This window comes from Rattus norvegicus, chromosome X, assembly GCF_036323735.1.
Source record: "Rattus norvegicus strain BN/NHsdMcwi chromosome X, GRCr8, whole genome shotgun sequence".
Classification (NCBI taxonomy): domain Eukaryota; kingdom Metazoa; phylum Chordata; class Mammalia; order Rodentia; family Muridae; genus Rattus; species Rattus norvegicus.
In genome coordinates, this window is record NC_086039.1 from 131838438 (window position 1) to 131844489 (window position 6052).

Sequence of the window (6052 nt, forward strand, 5' to 3'; positions counted from 1 at the left end):
GCTACAAGTGAATATACAAAAACATAAAGCAAACTACTACAGTGTGAACAGAATATAAAGCAGAGTTACAACAAGACCACCTAAAACCTGCTGGGATCAACATGGCTACCAAGAGAACTGCTAACTATCCTTTGATTCATTGTAATGTCATTTTCATATCTCTATTCTTACAAAAACCTGCTCTTATAATGCATCTGAAATCATCTCACATCTAAAAATACATATGAAAAAAAGAAAAGAAAAGTGCTTCCTATTCTGGACACACCACCTACCTCATTCTTAGGATGAACTCTGCCTTTTTTCATCTTAACAGATGAGTAACTTTCCATTCAATTTTGATATGAGAGCTGTCAAAACTACCACAGTGTGACTCTATCTTGCAAAGCACATCCTGATTCCTTTCATGTATACCTTTGACCTATAATAAACTTCTTCCTGTTTCTTTACTTAGGCTCATCCCTGAATGCTTTCTTAGATAGTATAAGATCCTGGAAACGTTAGGTAGATGAATAACTAATGCACTCTCCTGATCTTTGAGACTTCCCTAACCTTCACCTATGGCTAGCCAATTCTACCCACTTGATACACACCCTGTATTCACTTTAGTTTTACAATATCCTGTCCAAACAATTCCCAATATGTATATTCAAATATAAATATTTGTCAACTTCTTATTACTTTTTTCTGTAGGGAAAAGTAGGAGTGTAGAGGTATGTGTTCATATGGTTATATGTCTGTTTAGGTTCATTTACATATATATACATACATAAATATGTTCAGGTGTATATGCATACCTATGGAGAAGAGAGGTCAACCATGAGTGTCATTCCTCAGGAACTACCTACCTTGATATTTGAAACAGGGTCTCTCATTGGCCTGAACTTTGTTGAGTAGGTCAAGTTGTGTGGCTAGTGAACCCTAGGGATGCATTTGTATCTGCCTCCCTAGGGCTGCATTTATAAGCCTGTGCCACAATGCCTATCTCTTAAAATAATATCATTAATTCTTTGGGGGTTTCTTGCAATGTATTTTTGTCATATTCATATCCCACCCATCCCATAACCCTTCCCAGATATACATTCACCTTTCCACCAAATCCAATTTGTATTCCCTCACATTGTGGGGGCTCAGGTACACCCACTAGAGAATAGTCAATCTATCATTGACCATAACTTTAAAAAAGCTGACTTTCCCTCCCCCCCCCCCAAAAAAACATCAATTATCAATATTCTTCACTTATGGTTAGGGACTTTTCTTCTTGCTAGAATGTTGACTGGCTTGATGTTTTGCAAGCCTTGTGTGGACATCCAAAGCCACCATTAGGAGTGCTGGAGTACCATGATCATGCCTGACTTTTTAATTGAGTGGTCTGAAGATGAAATATATGGTTCTGTACATGTATGGACAAACACTTGAATGGCTGAGCTATACTCTTCACTCCTAACCTCCTGTCATTTTCTGAGTATCCTTTACACTGCTCTGAACATCAAAATACTTGCAAGTCAACTGTGAGACACCATCTTCTTTCAAAACTCATTCTGACCCTGCGTTCCTATGGCTCATTTTAGCAAATATCCATCAGCTGTAATTTAATACTTCCTCTGAAGTATATTGCTTTTAGTGCCCTGCTGAAACTACAAACTCCCCTAAAGCGGCAATCATGTATTGACTTACCTATCTCCCTGTTCCTGGAACAGGCTTTCTGCTCAGCAAAAAGCATAATAAAGTCTACTTAGAATACAGCATGCCTCTTGAGCTGTTAAGGCAGCAAAACCAAGACCTATGGTCTGTTATCTGTAGCATGTGCTTTGCAAAGGATTTACCTTGTGCGGCATTTGCTATGGTTAGTGGAGTAGAGCAGGAAGCTGTCAATATTTTAGTTGCAGGACAACACGAAAAACAAGCAAATGCCACAGGAAGCAAAGCAACATTAGGCACTGTGCTCAGTAATATGGGACCTTTGTTACAAACCCTCAAAACCCCAGCATGGGCCTGACCTTGAAAATGACCATTTCACACTGAGAGGCACTCATTTTTAAAGAAGGTCATGTTTGAGGTTATATCCACTGAACTGTATTGCTTTAATGGGGACAATATAAAAATCATACATTTTCTAAACAAGGGCTATGGGAATGACTTTGCCTTGACTTGTGGTACATTTGGCCAGGAAGGAAAGCAGGTAAACATGGCTGAGAGTTTCATTAAGCTGTAAAAATTGATGGAGCCAATTATCTCCCTCCTGAAACTCAGGCAATACATGAAGAAGCAAAGGAATGTTATGGTGGTTTGCAAATAGAGATGGGGCCTGATAGAGGACTATGGTGGCATCCAGGCAGTCCCTGATGTTCACAGCAGTTCACAGAGAAGAGGAGATCTTTCTAGAAGAACAAATTCAGATGAAGTCAGTTATATTTCATTAAGCAATTTTGTTTCTGTGCAGCTTTATATGTTGAGCTCTGTGGGAGATTAATTCAAAATATGATCTTCCTAGTTCTCCCTCCAAAGAAACTTATGCTGTAGTTGGCGGAACCAAAACAAAGACAAATGAAATAACAAAAGAATATTTAGGAGCTTGAATGATCTAGTACTAGGCAAGGTAAACTCTTAATTAACTTCAAGTATGCAGGAAATGGGTAGGTAAAGAATCACTTTCTGTTGAATATGTGTGTCCAGAAATGCAGATGTCCATTGTGTCTGCTGGGAAGGTAATGATGCAGTCATCTAGGAAATAGAGTTTTACCCTAAGGAAGTAAGTAAGCTAAATTTCCTGTGGAAAATGGGCATTCACTTACATTTACAATCAATGAGTACAGACACAACAGGACATGTGGTAAGAGGGGAAAATCAGGTCAATCAGGCCATTGAGTTTTTGTAAGCAAGTCTGGGGTGGAGTTGGGCAACAAGCACACAGAGGTTATCTGTAGGAAAGGAGATGGAGAAAACCATTCAAAGTAATTAAAAGAGAGCTTGAAAGTTCATAGTTAACATCATCCTCCCAGGAAAAGACATAAAACTTTCCTTCTCCAGTTAAGAAGAGACAAGGATGCTTACTTGAATCACTTCCATTCAGCACTGCAGCTCTACCCAAGGCAACTAAGCAAGGGAAAAAAGGCATCCAGGTTGGAAACAGTAGAACAATTCTCATTTCCAAAAGATTCTTAGACAAAAGTGCAGAGAAAATCAAATAAATAATTTGGACTTCATCAAAATTTTAAAATGTTGTAATTTAAAAGACATACAAAGGTAAAAAGAATAATCTTGAATATTAAAAGCACTGAAGAGTTCATCTAACACATATTAGGACTAATAAAGAAAACCACTAAATTTGCAGAATAAAATATCCATATGCAAAACTAACCTGATTTTTATATAATTGCAATAAAGAGACTGAACACATTTCATATGCAATAGCATCAAAAAGAAAAAAATACTTATGGGTCAATTTTATAAGAAAGGCAAAATTTTACTCTAAAACATCAACCATTATTGACATAACCTAAAATTCTAAGTGAGTGGAAAACAATCTCATGATCAAGAGTTAGAAAACTTGGAGTTTTTAAGATATTTTGCACATCGATACATCAGGGATCAACATAATCTCTGTCAGAATCTAACTTCTTTGTAGAAACTGACAAAAGATCATTCTAAAATTCAAATGGAATTACAAGGTTCCACAAATAGGAAAAAAATAATATAGTAGGTTGACTTGTGCTTTCTTACTTCAAGATATACTGAAAAGTGATGACGGGGTTGGGGATTTAGCTCAGTGGTAGAGCACTTGCCTAGCAAGCGCAAGGCCCTGGGTTCAGTCCCCAGCTCCGAAAAAAAGAAAAGAAAAAGTGATGACAATTGGGATAGTTGGTTACTACCAAAGGGCAGCCATACTGCTCAGTGGTACTGAATCCTGAACCCAGAGATAAAACTATGTATGTGTCTATAAGCAACTGATTTTCAAGAAGAGCACCAATACTATTTAATGAAGAGAAAATTCAGTTGGGCCTTTCCCTTTACCTGACACCCAACACATTTACCTTTACCTGACACCCAATTCAGAAATACTAACTCAATGTAGCTCAAACCCCCAAATTTAAAAGATGAAGCTCTGACATTATTAACAGAAAGCACAAAGATAAAGGATTCACTGAGTGAGAATTTTGAAGTTTTTAAGTCACAGAAATATTCTAAGACTGTTTTCATTTTAATCCCAGGTGTGGGATGTGGGACTGCTTTCGATTGTCCAAAGCAGCTCCATGATTTGCCTCAGGTCCTAGGGAAGGCATGATTTTGCTTGCTGCAGTAGTTTCTGCAGTTGTGTGCTCTTGGAATTCTGGGACTTTTCAGAGGGTACGCGAATACTAGGGCCTGAACAGACAGGGTCAGTTGCTGTAGGTTGTCGGATGGCTACTGATTGACTGTTAGTTGCAGTGTGTTAAATAGCCAAGTGCAAAAAGAAACAAGAAAAAATTAGGTATCCTTGTGGTGAAATCAAACTTGTCCCAAGAAACTCAAGGCCCCTAACCCTTTCCTGGTCTATCCTTCTTTCTCTCCTATTTTGTGTTACAGAATTGAAAGGGTGTGAGGAAAGTAGTGGGGAAGGGTAGAAGATAAAAACCTACAAAGTAGCCAAAAGAGAGGATACAGTTCACAAACTTAGATTGGGGGAGGGGTGGTTATAGCAAAAGAGTATGAGGAAAACTATCCTGAAAGTTTGGACTTAATCAAAATTTAACTATGGCTATTCAAAAGACATGTAAGGCCAGGAACAGTGGGAAACACCTATACAGCACTCGGGAGGCAGATGCAGGTGGATCTCTGTAAGTCTGAAGCCACCTTCTTCTATATAAGTAAATCCCATACCACTCGGGACTATGCAATGAAAATTTGATTTAAAAAAATATGAAAATAGAATCAATAGAATGGGCTCTCTGCTCCTCCCTGTTCCAGAGACATCCGCATCTTCTCGTGCAGTGCCAGCCTCGTCTCATAGACAAGATGGTGAAGGTCAGTGTGAACGGATTTGGCCGTATTGGGCGCCTGGTTACCAGGGCTGCCTTCTCTTCTGACAAAGTGCAGATTGTTGCCATCAATGAGCCCTTCATTGACCTCAACTACATGGTCTACATGTTGCAGTATGACTCTACCCATGGCAAGTTCAACGGCACAGTCAAGGCTGAGAATGGGAAGCTTGTCATCAACGGGAAACCCATCACCAACTTCCAGGAGCGAGATCCCGCTAACATCAAATGGGTGACGCTGGTGCTGAGTATGTCGTGGAGTCTACTGGCATCTTCACCACCATGGAGAAGGCTGGGGCTCACCTGAAGGGTGGGGCCAAAAGGGTCATCATCTCCACCCCTTCCACTGATGCCCCCATGTTTGTGATGGGTATGAACCATGAGAAATATGACAACTCCCTCAAAATTGTCAGCAGTGCATCCTGCACCACCAACTGTTTAGCCCCCCTGGCCAAGGTCATCCATGACGACTTTGGTATCGTGGAAGGGCTCATGACCACAGTCCATGCCATCACTGTCACTCAGAAGACTGTGGATGGCCCCTCTGGAAAGCTGTGACGTGATGGCCGTGGGGCAGCCCAGAACATCATCCCTGCATCCACTGGTGCTGCCAAGGCTGTGGGCAAGGTCACCCCAGAGCTGAACGGGAAGCTCACTGGCGGCCTTCCGTGTTCCTACCCCCAATGTATCCATTGTGGATCTGACATGCCGCCTGGAGAAACCTGCCAAGTATGATGACATCAAGAAGGTGGTGAAGCTGGCGTCCGAGGGCCCACTAAAGGGCATCCTGGGCTATACCGAGGACCAGGTTGTCTCCTGCGACTTCAACAGCGACTCCCACTCTTCCACCTTTGATTCTGGGGCTGGCATTGCTCTCAATGACAACTTTCTAAAGCGCATTTCCTTGTATGACAATGAATACAGCTACAGCAACAGGGTGGTGGACCTCATGGCCTACATGGCCTCCAAGGCCTCGACCACCCAGCCCAGCAAGGACACTGAGAGCAAGAGACAGTCCCTTAGTTGCTGAGGAGTCC

General features: G+C 41.0%; 1 pseudogene; it reads left to right on the top strand.

The window, feature by feature from the left end:
- The first annotated feature begins 4962 nt into the window (after window positions 1-4962).
- On the top strand, window positions 4963-6045 carry LOC108349199 (glyceraldehyde-3-phosphate dehydrogenase pseudogene; annotated as a pseudogene).
- Window positions 6046-6052: the final 7 nt, after the last annotated feature.